We start from the raw sequence: 14,782 nt of genomic DNA, 5'->3' as shown, positions 1-14,782 counted from the left end.
CTTAAGTTAATCTCTTGTCTGTTACTGCTCTTTGGTGTTTTAATGTTCTATTATCACGTACCAGACTAAATTTTTTCATCTGAAATAGTCCCAGAGAGATAATGTACCTCAAAATTTAAATTTTTCTGGTTTTCTCTACAATGGGAAATTGCTGGACTTTCTCTGGCTTGGTTTCTTGCTTTTTTAACTGTATTATTGGTGCCTTGCTGATGTTTGTTAACAGCTGTTGTAAGAAAATACTGCAAGCAAAACAGAGACCCAGATTTATCAGGTTTATTCTGTCTCTCTAAGTGCCTTGTCATTGTTTTATAAAGCCAGTGGGAAGAAAAAGAGGACAGCTGATATCTTAAGTGAGTGAATTTGTCCTCACTTCTCTTTTGAATAAACTACCACCAAATTACATTGTGAGACTGTAGTGCAACCCTGCCCCTCACTGAGGCAATTCAGGAAAGGGTTAGAGGTAGATGAGTGTTATTTAAGCCACAGAGGGAAGATGTAACCCTTACCAAGGGTGCCACTGAGGGGCTCATCAGCACAAGACCCCTACAGAATCTCTCCTCCCTGTTTTATTCCAGTAAAGGATGAACAGGGAAACACAAAGATGGGAAGCCTAAGATCAGCAGTGTCACCAGCTTGAGTCAGTTCTGTTTTATCTTTAGATGACTTTACTTGAAATTAAATGGTGAATTCAATGCAATTCCCTGACCTCTTAGGTGCTACCACTTAGATGGGCACAAGCCATGTACACTGAGATGTTGTCTAGACTTTCAGCGAGTTATACAGACACTGACTTCTTTTCCAAGCATGCTATGAAGTGCTTAGTCTAATTAAGCTACAACTGTCAGTGCATGAAAAAATCAGATTCTCTTGATAAAATAATGTTATATTCTCTGAAGAATAATGTGTGAAAGCATGTTGCTTCTCTATTCCAGATAGTTAAACATAGAAATTTGGTTTCAGGAAGTTCAGTGCAACCTTTTTAGATGCACAGGCCTTAGCTGAGTACAAACAAAAAGACACATTGTTTGGAAAAGACAATATTTATATCACAGATCTTTGAGACATCAAAAGTAATGACAACAAGACCTTCCAAGACAGCCCCTCTGCAGGTCCCTGCACATCCCGCATTCCCATCAGCTATCTGCCATTCTCTCAAAATAAAAAGCACACTTGTCCATTTCTGATTGCAATATCCTCATAAAAAGCAAAATTTGCAAAACCAATTCCTCTTCTACAACAGGAATTGTCAAATGTCATGCTGCAGTGGTCTTTCAGCTCTGGATGAGCTGTAGGCTAATATTTGGATTTTGTCTTTGAAAATGAGCAGAGGGCTTTACAAGGGGTTTGAACTCCTCCATGTTCCAGTCTCAGGGGCTCTTTTCCTGTGAAATCAAAAGCCTTTCCAGGCTGGTCTTCATGTTACTTCCATCACTAAATGCTGCTTGCATTCTGCAGGCTCCCTCTAGTTTTTAATTACACACAGGATTAAAAAAAAATATTAGGTTCCAGTGGAAATTTAGAAATGCTCATGTCAGTCCCTTTCTTCCCAGAGTTATGAGGCAAAAATGACAGATGTTATTGCTGAGACACAGGCCAGTCTCTGATCTTAGTATACGAAATGTTTTTCTAGGGATGTCCTGCAGCCTTTATACAAAAGGTTTTCAAATTTCAAGCCTAAGTTGTGAATAAAAATATGTTTCTAAATTTCCTAGATGGAAAAAAACCCTTACTGTAAATCTCTGATGGCCAATCCTTTTCTCTGTCATAGTTCAGCAAAATTCCACCTGAGTGGTGCAGCAGGAAAAAAAAATCCCAATTTTATCAAAACAAACCTATGAAACTCTTTTAAAGATTTTAAAAATCTTTAAAGGGGAGAGACACCTGCATCCATTCAAAGAGCCCAGCTGAGTTAAAGACACAGAATGTGTGTTGTGGAAGCTCAAGCCAAGCAGTGAATGATGAAAAAAATGCTCATTTAATTTCTTGGCTTCTGCAGTCTTATCAGAGTGTTCTGCCCAGCAGAAATGAGCCCTGTGAAAAATGTACATCCCCAAGTTCAAATGTGAGTGTAAAACAATATCTAAAAGAAGTTAATTCCATCGCTTGTTCCTTAAATAGTTTTTAGTGCAAGAGATGGTTTTATAATCATGTGTCTATGATCAGAGACTTTTGGATAGACACCAAATCAAAACATCAGCAAAGAGAATAAGGTGATGTGGAAAACTGATTTATTCATTCAGAGTCAATAAAGTAAGCATGCAGTAGCTGGATTGTAAATAGCTCAGTGGAGAAGATTTATAAGTCTTAACATGGGGAGACAGGTTTATCCCAGTTGAAAGCACATTTTGACTGGAAGAACTTGTCACCATGTTTATAAAATGGGGCCTTGCATGCAAGATGTGGCCTTAGGACTGTGTGAATTTGAAATGGGCAAACAATGTCATCTGCAGCCATGTTTTTAATCTCTAAAGTGGAAAGCTAAAATTGACCTGAAAATGCAAAGGAGGAAGATAAAAATTCTAAGCAAAATAATTCTAGGCCTCAGCAGGAACATGCACAGGGCTTAAAACTTCCCTTTGCTCCAGATTGCTGTGTTTATAAATCAAAATTATATGTCCAGTGGGGAAAAGGGAAGTAAAACTGTTTCCAAATGAAAAAAGGACAAGTGATTAATTTCTGTTAAAATCATAATTGAAAATACAGAATGTAGGAATACTCTTGGCTTATTTTTGTTTTTATTTGTAACATTTGTTTTGTTGCAGTTAATATGATCAATAGACTGAAAAAGAAACCATTTAAAGAAACCATTTACCACTATAAATCTTTCAACTATTTGAAAAATAATACACATTGCAGGCTTTCTGCACCCTATAAAATAGAGCTTCATCTTTACCAGGGATAAATGCACTTCCTTCAATTTCCTGATAGAGCAGGCCTTTCCAGTATTTCATTTATTAAATAAAAATATCTTTATTGGCTGTAGTGTATAAACAACTCTGAAGAAACCCTAGTGAAATCTAATGAGGTATTTCCCTTTGCAGCGTGACAAGGTTCAAATATGTGCATATGTGCAGTAAAGAAAATAAAATTGATTCTGACAATCAGATACCCCAGCAAGCTTCTATCTTTGCAACAAATGTGCTCTAAATTCCAATGTGCTTTGACAATCACCGTTTCTTTCAATGCATCCTTCCCAGACACACATTCTTGAGAGCCAAATTCCCATCTCGTGGAAGTCAGAGGGAGGCTTGCCATAGGTATCAGTGTTCAAAAGTTTTGATCCTTACTATGTTTAAAAGCAATCAAATACAAAATGAAAGGAAATGAATGTATATTAACCCTTGAAGTTCTGAGGACTTTGAAAAAGGATATGTCTGGTATTTTTATTTTGGAGCTCTCACATGCTGACAGAATAACAACTGCCCTTCACGAGTTAGCAAGATGCCTCCTCAAGGCCTTCACAGGCCATTTAGAGGTGCAGACAATTATCTTCCAGAGCAATAAGTCAGTTTCATCTCCCTAGGTATGATATGCCCTTATGATAGTAAAATATTGCTCCCAGGAGTTAATCTGTACTAGAGATTCTGCTAGGGTTTTGGCAAGACATAGAATGGAGGTTCTTGGATTAAAAGACATGCTGCAAACATAGCCCATTGCATCAAGACGTGGATGAGGCCCCTTTATGGATAGGGAAAACTTAAAAGCAAAAGAAAAACAGAACTGTTGTGGGCATATCTGGACAAAAGTGGAGCAATACTAACAGAGGGGTTCTAGGGTGCAGGTGAAAAAAATCCATTTGAAATTCAGTCACTAATATGACTCTCATTATCAATAATGAGAAATTATTATTGACGGTAACAGAGATAAGATATCAAAAAGAAAGATAAATACAATTATATTATCATGTTATTTAAAAATATTTTAACATATGTTGAAAACTAATATAGATTCAGATGTTAAATTCATTTAAACATTTAAGTAGATATCACTGGTCTTTTGAGATGGCTGTGTGAATCAGCGTGCTTAGGTCATGAGGTGAAGATAAAGACTAAGCAACCAGATTAATGCCACAGAGCCAGTCATCCCCAACTCTGGGAAGTCATATCAGTGAAGGAAGAAAAATCTCCAACATACCCTCAAGTCCCAGTGACTTTGCCTTGCAGAATCAGCTCCTCACTTCCTCCATGTGACGTCCATGACTGGTCACAGCTCAGCACTGCAGGAAAAATTGTGGACATTTCCAGTCAATTCAGACAACAAACAAAAGAATTGTGATGAAACAGGGAACACCCTTCAGGCAATCCCACAAATTAGACAAAAAATAAAGGAAAAAATGCTCACTGTACATGGATCACATAATACTGGAGAAAAGCCACTTTCCAAGAGAACTTGGGTATCTGTGAGAAGGTGAAAATAGAAAAAAAAAGTCTTTTAATACAGAAAAAAGGTTTGAGCAACCCTTTAAAGGCAGTGGTCTGCTGTTGATTCCTATTTCATAGTTTTCATGAAAGGATGGTGCAAGTGTCTACTGTTGCCCTACTATTGCTGAGGTGTTGAGACAACATGTAAAAGGAAAAGTGTGACAACAAAAGAGAGTCTCCCTTTCTCAGTTGTCATGTTACTAGTCCTTCCGTTGAGGCCTCTTGTATTTTTATTTCTATTCCAGCTGTTCCTCAGAATGATTAGTAGAAAGGTGTGACTCCAAGGAGGGCTCAAATTGCTCCTCCAGCTGTCAGGCTTATTATTTACATTTTAATATGGGCAAAGAGAAGACCTTCTGAAAGATAAGACCTTTTGGGGCACAGCTTCAGCATGTTGATTCCACCCAGCAGAGTGCCGTGCACTGCACTGTTGGTCCCCTGCACTTATCTCTGACAAGCTGTGTAATTACTACATGCCTGACTTCCCATTTCCTAGAACTGCTCCAGTTAAGAGTAAATGCATTTTCACAAAACTAGGAATACACTTGGTAACACTTTCATCAAGTTGTTACCACTCACCAGGGCAGATATGAGCTTGTGAAGTGGTAGCGCAGAGCCATACCAGATTCTTGTTGTACTTTCAAGTTGCTAAAAAACTTTGGGTGGGTGAGTTCTGGTTACTCAGACTGACTTTTGATGTGCAACTCACAGAGGGACATAAAAAAGTGTGCTGTGGGTCAGGGTGCCACTTTGCAGGTGAGACAGTAGAGATGATTTTTCAGAGAGATAAACAGAATTTTTTTCACATAGTCAAAGCACAGATAAGGAACTGGGTGAAAGAAAGATTGCGTGCCTTACCCAGGGCCATACAGGAAGATTGTGACAGTGCTGGAAACTGAATGTGAAATTTCTAGCTCCCAGCTAACTCATTAATTATTTTACCATCTTCTGCCACAATAGGAAGACTACTGACACTGCAGACATTCCTCACATAACTGCTGGGAATGCTGAATGATTCCAAGTGTACACAAATACATAGAGAAAGAATGGATTTGGAAAAGGCACGTGATAAACATTGCACCCTAATCTGTATTTCCTCATCTATATGTTCAAGCGGCCTAGTTGTAATGGTACTAATATTGCTATCAAAACCCATGGGGGCAATCCAAAAACTCTGGAACACTGCCTTCAATATGTTTGTATTGTCCTTTGTTGAAGGTAATTTCGGTCCTCATAAAATTGTAGCTTGTTTTTTACTTATGTGTAGCAACAGCCCCTCCTCCTGAAAATAGCCTATTATTTCCCACCTTCTACTAAACAAACCACTCAAAAAAGTGAGAGCTTGTGGCACTCTCCAGCTTTGAAAGTGAAGCAGTTAATATAGACTCCTACCTTTGCCAGCCTTCATATTACTTGTTTCTTTGCATTTACTACTTGATGTTGCCACCTTTATCTTTGCTTTAGTTTAATATTGTTGCCTATGCTTTTTTAAAGGTGAATCCATTCCAAATGTACTTGGTGGGGCTATGCTTAATATTTGCCAGTGGTCTCAGTAGATTTGATACATAGACTTGATGTATCAAAAAAGCAGAAAGGATAGGCAGACTATCTAGTCTGACTTTCTGTGCCACGTGTACTATAGAATTTTGCTTACCACTTCCATGATACCCAAAGTTCTTAATTGAAACTTTGGGGTTTTTGGTAAATCAAACAAAGCCCCACACTGGGAGCTTTCTAGTCAAATCTCCTACCCAGACTTGTTGTCTCTTGCTTTACCTTTCATAATTGTCTTTGCAGTGAAACAGTAATAAACAGTGCACAAAGGCAGAAGAATATCAGCTGGAGAAGGGTCACTAGTAGTTGGACTGTGATATATGATACTCCTGAAAAAAAGTCAAAGCAATCTGGGGAATAAAACTGTATGATGAATTACAGGAAATAGTAAATTACAGAAAAGTGTATTCTCTGCTACTTTTTCATAAATCCCTTAAAACTATTGTCATGAGATGATGATTAGAAATTTCAGTAACACAGTGGTAGAAGCAGCCTGACTCAGAGACTGTATTTGGTTTTGTCTGTAAAACTTCCATTGCTGAATGTGTGAAAAGTGCAAGAAAGTGTGCATATGTGAATTAACATTAATCTGTGAAAAAACCAAATAATTTAAACACAATAATTTATCTTCAGATAAATTATTTGTGACTTCTGAGCCAGATCCATGGAGCTGTGCTCATGTAGAGACCAAAGTTGGCCTCCTAGTTTCATTATAAACCACCATTACAGTTAGTTGAAAAAAATTGTGTAAAAAATTTACACTCTTATAATTTCTCTTCAATCTGCCAATGTTTCCTTGAGTGCAGTTTTGTTATAGAAGCATCCTTAGCACCTTGGCCATCTAAGTATAGTACCAACCAAGATTCCTCCAGTGTTGTCAATCAAATCTCTCACAATTTACCATGCTTTTATCTACAGTTGTGCCCTTTTGTAAACAGACAGAGGTTTACAATTCAGTGTTTACTTAGTCAATCTCCCATGCAGAAATGAACTCGAGTAGATAGTCCTCAAAATGCATTTCTGCTGGGGTCTGAAGTGCAAGTCTGCAGTGCCATATCTATTTACAGGGCATAGATCTCCTATCAGAGCAGTGCCTTCTACATGACAGCAGATTCCTCATTTTCCCTCTGTTTATTTTTGTCCATCAGGATCTTATACAGTGCTCCCTGAAATGAACAGAAAGACACCTATTGATTAACTGGCTTTTCTGTCATGCTCCAGGAAAATGAGAAAGACATATTGATTTTTCGGTTTGCTGTTAAGACACATTTTGAAATTCTGTGGTTTTGGCTCACACTGTAGTCTTGGCAGGGGCTTAAACCTGCAAAATTAAAACCAAAATATGCCACTTCCCCAACTCACTGCTGTTCACTGCTCATACCAGGAGTGCTGTGATTCTCCAGCACAGCAGCCATCAGCCACTTCAGGCAGATTTTCAGCTGCTGTTGTGGCTCCTTCAGAATCAGCCTGCTGCATGTTCACCTGACCACGTCCAACACCACTTACGTGGCATTCAAGATGATGGCAGCAAGTGTGTGGCCTGTCACAGACAAAAACTAATTTTAACACATCTGCTTTTGTGAGGGAAGAGATCTCCGGTGTTTCTCACGTCAAAATTCCAACTAGCTCCCAGCTTCTCCTGAAACATTTCCCTTCACTTACTCTGGGATTAAATGACTGAACACACGACAATGCCCATAGCAGCATTTCCAAATCTAAGTGCCAATGCTGGGATCCTGGGAGAGGTTGATGGGATTATGCCCTTAACTTCCTCCCTCCAGTGAGACTGGAGGGAGGAAGTTAAGGGCATAATTTGCATTCCTACAGCGATCTCACCTCAATTCCATGTCCATCAGTTGTAGGCAACAAAACCTCAAATCCAGCACTTCACTCAAGTCTATGATTTATTTATAATTATATGAAAGTTCTGGTTGCAATCCCTGCCACAGCCTGAGAGTATCATATCAGCTGGCATTTTAACTGTGCTCATAAATTGGGTCCTAATTGCAAAGCCAGGCAACCAAAGAAATTAACAATATTATTTTCACACATGTTTAAGCTGGTTCCCTTTAAAAATGAGGCTATGTTCAATGCATGTCTAATAAGGATTATTGTGAGTCGCTAGGGGCACTAAAATTTTGAGATGTTGGCCTAAATGATATGGATAAGGAGAAGTGTTTTTTACACGAGCTGTTAAATAAAACTCTTGAGTTTCAATAAATAGACACAGCTCTTTAGGAAGTGGTGACAATGTGCAATCTGCAAAAGAAGGAAGTCTCAGAGGTGCTGTGGTAATAATGCAGTTACTTGAAGCACATTGAAGATACAAATATCTCTGTGGTTTTTTATTTGCTTCCACTCCTTGAGTCATTCTGAGAAACTTCACAAAGCTGTGCACATTCCAGTTAAGGCCAAAGTATGATGCACTCCTCACTGCATACAAAAAGCTTTATTTCAGAAGGCTACAGCATGGGCTGAGAAGAAGTCTTTTCCAGGCACTGGAAAAGGAAGATTTGAAGAATAGTGTGGTGGAGAACTTTGTTTCATTGTGTAAAAGAAGAAGAAAGACAAACATTCTTGCCACAGTGAGACAATTAAAAAAATAGGGAAGTGGCTACTCTCAAGACTGAAGCATTTCTGTCATCCACATGTGCTGCTGAAGTCACAAAAATGTGGTGATGGTGAGGCTTTGTCCTAGCTGAGGAGAGACTGTTTGAGAGTAGTGTTTTAAGTATTTATTACAAAATCATTAGCACAGCCAAATCCTTCAGAGGATTAAGGAAATTAGTTAATGAAAAAACAGTTCAAAATAATTTTGTATCCCCCAATTTTGAAAATCAAGGAAAAGATCCAATTAAATTAATTTCCAGAAGTCCTCAAGAACAAAGTGTCATTGGAAAGGAGTTGATTATGCTCTAGAAGATTCAAAGACAGGAGAAAAGCAGATCCAAATATCTCAAATAAAGCAAACCACCAAAGTAATAAACATGGTTTAGTTTATATTGCTTAAATAAAGATTTTTTTTTTTCTTCTGGATGCACTGTGAAGCAGCTGTCTAGTTAGTGATCATGATTGTTAGATTATAGATTCAGATCTCCACAAAATCAGCAGCCAAATGCTTCCTAATGCCTTGGTTTACTCAAGGCCACAAAAAACCCCCAAGCAACCCTTAAAGATATCCAAGAATCATGAATAAAATAATCAGCAGAAGCAGAGATGCTCGTGGTATTACTGAAAGACATTTTTGTTATGATTTACTGAGGTCCACAGGACCCTTCAAATTTAGTCAGAGTTTGCATTAGAGGTCTGACCATGCCTACTCCTGCTCCTGTCAATTATTCAGGCTTTTTCTAGCTTTCCCAAGAGAAGCTGCTAAACACTTCCAACAAAGCCTAACTCTTCCCTCACTTTTCTCTGAGCCATCCGTCTTCCAGCAAGCTCCATGCTGATAGATCGCTGAGGTGGTCCACAAGTCCAGAAAGAGGCCAAGGCTGCCATGCAGATACAGGAATCTGCCTGGGGTGGTATTATCACAGGTTGAGGGTCTCACAGGTCATTTAAAAGACCAACTTGGGGAAGTGCCTTTGAGTCTAAAAGGAAATGCACTCTTGTCTGGGCAGGTTAATATCCAAATTTGTAGAGCAGCTCAATTCCTCAAACCTTATTGGTAGCAGTGCTGAGTACCACACAGTGTTTCAGTGGAAACCCATGAAACCTCTTCAGATAACAAAGCCCAAGCCTAATTCTCAGTGCTTGCTGGAGCAGGCCCAAAGGCTGAAATAAAGACCTGACTCCTGTGACACACACATGTGATCCACTCCTCTGACAGCTTGTAGAGGAAAAGGCTGGAGGTATCAAGTGCATCAACACCTACCTAGGTTTGGAGGGCAGGGTGCTTTCCCATAATCAGGGGGAAGTGTTGGAATGTGTTGTTGCTATGTTTTTTAGTCCTTTTGAAACTGTGGCCCTAAGGAAATGAGGAAATACAGAAGATGAGGTTACATTGTTATTATTTCACTTTCTTTGAACACAGGATTATATGGCTGGATTCATATTATATTAGCTTTCTAAATCTTTAAAAACATAGGGCCTACAATGCACACTCAATGCTTTATTAATTAAATTAATGTATTTCTATTTTTAAAAAATCCTGCCTATTGAGCAAGCACTCCTTTTTTCCTCTCTCTTTCTCTCTCTCTCATAGTCCTTGGAATATTCTTGTCTGAAAACACATGTGAAAACTTTTATAAATAAAAAAAAAATTTTTTTTTGAGTAATAAATCAGTTTTCTGTGATTTCCTTAATATGCAACTTGGTGTTGATAGTCACTCTCTGACCAGGTTTCCCAGCACCCTCACAGGGTGAGCAGCTATTGCCTTAAAAACAAGTGGTATCAGTCCCTTCAGACATCCAAGTGGCTATCTTGTTTTCCAGAGATGTATTTTCCACGCAGGAATGTGCTTCCAGGTCCTTCAAGTAAAAGAGGTAAGAAAGGCAATCTTGAGGTTTCCCCTGAGACCGGGAGCCTGAGCTTACATTCACATACACCAACTTACATGAATATCAGGTTTGTTGACTACAGTAGAATTGTCTCTGAGTTATGCCACTTTCAGGAAGATCAGATAAAGGCTCATTAGGCTTGCTGTTTCCTAAATTCCAGCTCAAGAAAGATTCTGATATTGCAACAAGAAACAATCTGTTTGCCACAATGACATTGAACTGTCTCTCTCATTCTGTATTTTTTTAAATGCAGCTGTTAAACGTTTCTATACTGATTTCTAAAATAATATCCTCATATATGTATTAATTTTTTAAAAAAGTCTTGTGTGTGTCTTGTAGTGTATAGTATATAGCAGAAAAGAGTTGAAGAATCATCTCATTAATGTTAATCAGCCAATCTGGCACTGTTCTTCTTCAGTGAAAGACCAGAGTTGGTTGACTGACTTAAAACATTTCAGTGCTGTTGCTGTGTCTTCAGGTAGCTGCAGGGACAAACGGAAATGACAAATTACATCAGGTCTTTCTTCTGACATCTAGGAGTTGCTAGAGATCATCACTTGTCTACCCTCTGATATACACCCTTATACAGCAAGAAGCCTTGCCCCCTTGGATATCCCTTTTTCTTCCTTTCTGAGTATTACCTGATCTTCTGACAGCTGCATTTGTCCTGATTTTACTCCTTTTCTCCTCTTCTTCAGTTGCCAGGATTCTCTTTGCATCACTAGCAAATTTAAATTTTCTCACAGCTCACCATCCATCCCAGCAGAAATACATTTCCTCAAAAATCACCTTTTTCTTCACTAATTTTCACAGATGAGTGAGAGAGTGTAAACTAGTTGACTTCTAACTGCCGTCACAGTATTTCCTCAACAATCCTTAGGCAGCCAGTTTTTTTAAAACACTGCAAATAAAAAATAAATTGTCAGAATATTTCTAGATTTCAAATAACTGTCCAGTGCTGCAGGTTGTGTCCAAAATGCTACAGTAAGATACACTCCATGTTGCTGGAATATCAACTACATGCACAAGACAATGCTTCTGCCCAGCAGAATTTCCTCCATAATACATAGGAAATTTCCCAGCATCTAGAGGAATCACTTTTCCACTCTGCTGCTCCTTGAATAACCACTAAATAAACTCCTTGACTCATCCCTGCGAGGTGAGCTGAGAGGACAGCCTGAGCAGCACTGGACTGCAATGCTTTGCCAAGCACCCTTTATTCTGTGTCACAATGGCCTCTAGTGGATTACAGACCGCTGTATCATCCACCCCCACCTAAATTTCCTTTATGGCTTCCTTTGAGGTAAAAGGAGGACACCATGCCATCGTGTTCACCTGCTGCATTTAAAGTTAGAGCTGCAGAAGGGTAGCAACAAAATGAAAAGTACTGTCTTCTCCCAGATGCTTTATCAATATTCCCTCTTGCTTTATCAATAGAGGATAACTGGCTTCTCAACAAAAAAGAAAAAATAGAACAAATTAATTTCTAACAGGCTTATTTGACTTTGACCTCCTCCTGTTTTTAATGTCATCTGATGCAACTTCATTGGTATTGCCTCTTTGGGTTTCTTAAGAACAATGAGTACAAACTGAAGAGACAAGGAAAAATTCAAAGGAGAATGTGTTTTGTAGTCATCAAATGTCTTTCACAATACAGGCTTTTAAAGGCCCACTGACATGTTTGTGTAATTTATGCTTCCTGCTTCATAGAACACACTGCCTTATCACTGAAGATTTTGTGCTGCTATTTGTTTGGTAATGGCAGGGCGGGGAAAGTGTTGCCAGACACAGTCATCCTCAACTTCTACCTGTTAATCTTCCTTTCAAGAGTCAGCATGGACTCATTTTTTAATAGTGGTTCATCCCTCAGAGGCACATTTGGGCTAAAGTACAAGGATCAGTAGTTCTCGCAGGGTACAAGCAGCACCATTCCCACCTGCAGAGAGCTGTCACAAGAGTATCTGAGACTGGGTATAAACAATCTTGAGGAACTAATATGGGTTAGGGAAAACAATGGCAACTTTTCAGAAAGAAAAGTCAAGTGAGCAAGCTCCTCTTTGTCAGGGTCCAACCTGATCAGCTACTGCAGTGAGGAGGTTTTCTCCCCTCAAAATGCAGTATGACATTCCAATGTACCTTGTACACTTAGATAGAAACAAAGAGAAACCCCGGTTTTGTTACAAAAATAAGAGAATGCTTTATCAGTAGCTTGAGGTCTTTGAAGGTCTTTCTTGCAATCAGTCTTCTTGCAAGAAAACAACGTGACTGAAAGAAAGGAGAACTAAGCTGCTGCTTTTGCAGCACTGTCTCCTTTCTTTGGCTACAGGATCTCTCAGCTTGTTCTTAAAGGTTTAAGGTAGAAGTCAAGGTGAAGTATTGTCCCTTGAAGAACTGTGTATGGTCCCTGCTGCAGTACTTTCCACAAAGATCAACACCAGGGATTTCTTAAGGGCAAATTGACCATGAAATTGGAAGAGGGAGTAACGGCCTTCTTTAGGAACTCCAGGAGCTTGGTGTGGTTTATACCTTGTAGGCACACTCAGGTGGAGCTCAGCCTTATGCAAAGCCCTGTGCATAGTTTGGATTCAGGAATCACCTACAGAAAAAGACAAGCCTGAAAGGAAAAATGGTTTTTATCTTGGCTTCAGGAGCATGGAAGGGCTAACAGTTCACCAGCAACTGCTCTTGTTCCACAGTGCTGGTGGTGGGCACAGAGAAGGCAAGATGATTCCACAACCTCTTTCCCTTGGTAGCTTCTCTGGCTTATAAAAAGTGATTTTCATTCCCATGAAACACACTTAGATGTAGGAAGTAGTATAAACACTTGTAGGTTGAGCATCTATGCAAGCAACCCCTTAAAACAGGTATATTGACAGGGAACTTTTTCACAGACCTAGGTCCTGGGGGAACTTGCTGTAGCATAGATGTTCTTTAGTTCCAGACATCTTGGAGCACATGAGGGCCCTGGTGTGAGTCAGTGCATGGACCAGCATTTGGAGTCTGCAAAGAAAGCTGCCATGCAGCACAACTCTAGACATCTCAGATTGCTTGCAAATAACAGAAGCTTAACTACTTTGAACAGTTATGCTCCCATGTTTGTCTGTTTTGCTATTGAAAAAAGTTTTGTGATCTGCTCTACCAAGGAAATAAAAAACTAATTTTCTATCAGAGGGCCTCCACAGCGAAAAAGATAGAAGAGGAGAAACAGAAAACACACGGTACAAAGGCAGGCTTGTGTCTTTGCTGAATATTTTCATTGTTTTCCCTGTGGGGCCAGTGGGTTTTTATGCACAGCACTAGCACATTTCATTTTGACAATGAGTCAGACTTTCCAAGTCACTACACCTTTCACAACATACTGCAAACTGTCAGTGTGGTAACTTCCTTAAGTTTAATGAAGTTACCTTATGAAATCTCTTGACAGAGCAGGCCAAAAACAAAAACAACCAAAAAAAAAAAAAAAAAAAAAAAAGAGAGAGAGAGAAATAGAGAAAAGGAAAAAAAAAAAAGAGGCGTCTAAAAAAATGAGAAGAGTCCCTCATGAAATGTGATACATGCAATCTGGAAAACTTCTGAGAGGAGAAGGAAGAGTTGTGTGCTGACAAATGGTGCAAACTTCTGGCTAAGATTAGATTTCTGCTGGCTGGATTTAGATAACTGGCTCAATTTTCCAGTGGACTGAAGGCTGGCCGGCTCCCTGCAAGCCACAGGTAGATCACTAAACTTGTGAAATCCACTAAATTAGAGCCTAAATAAAGTTCCAGGACTGGTATGTTTTAGAAGACTCAAAGAATTGTTCTTTGAAACCTAAATCTCTGGGAGGTCTTTTTGCACAGCCCCAGGGCTATTTCTAAGCACCGATTTAAAAAAAAATCAGTCAGTCTACTTTTTTTTTTAGGGTAGCCACATGATGAGTGTAGAGAGGTATCTTACATTCACTGTACAGCTGAAGAAATTCCAAGAAAACAGTGACCAAAACGAAAGCATGTCTGTCAGTGACTAAAAGCAGAGACATCCACTTAGACCAGGTTGAAAAAACATACATAATTTAAGGATTAGCAGGCTAGCAGAGTTGGAAGGATTTCAAGCTCTTTACTGGGCTCAGGAGGAAATCTCTTTTAATATTCTATGTCATTCAGAAGTAGTCAAGGATTAGTGGTTTCAGAGGAACAGGTCAATACTGATGCATGAAAATGCTGAGGAAGGTCAGCACTGTTTCTCCTGGGTGCCGTGGAAAGAAACAGGTATTGCATCTTTATCTGTACTGTGTGAAGCTAAAAAGAGTATCTAACGGGAGGGACTCCTTA

At 39.2% G+C, this 14,782-nt stretch overlaps 1 long non-coding RNA gene across 2 annotated transcripts in view; it reads right to left on the bottom strand.

Moving 5' to 3' along the window:
- The window catches only part of LOC135297014 (uncharacterized), a 143,921-nt gene that overhangs the window by 36,649 nt on the left and 92,490 nt on the right, over positions 1-14,782 (bottom strand). For both annotated transcript variants that reach the window (XR_010359024.1, XR_010359025.1), the window contains 2 exons: positions 4,342-4,397; positions 4,135-4,216 (listed from right to left, as the gene is read on the bottom strand). This is a non-coding gene — a long non-coding RNA (uncharacterized LOC135297014). The remainder of the gene's footprint in view (positions 1-4,134; positions 4,217-4,341; positions 4,398-14,782) is intronic.

This window comes from Passer domesticus, chromosome 3, assembly GCF_036417665.1.
Source record: "Passer domesticus isolate bPasDom1 chromosome 3, bPasDom1.hap1, whole genome shotgun sequence".
Classification (NCBI taxonomy): Eukaryota; Metazoa; Chordata; class Aves; order Passeriformes; family Passeridae; genus Passer; species Passer domesticus.
The sequence above is the reverse complement of the archived record's forward strand: the minus strand, read 5'-3'. Positions and strand labels throughout refer to the sequence as shown.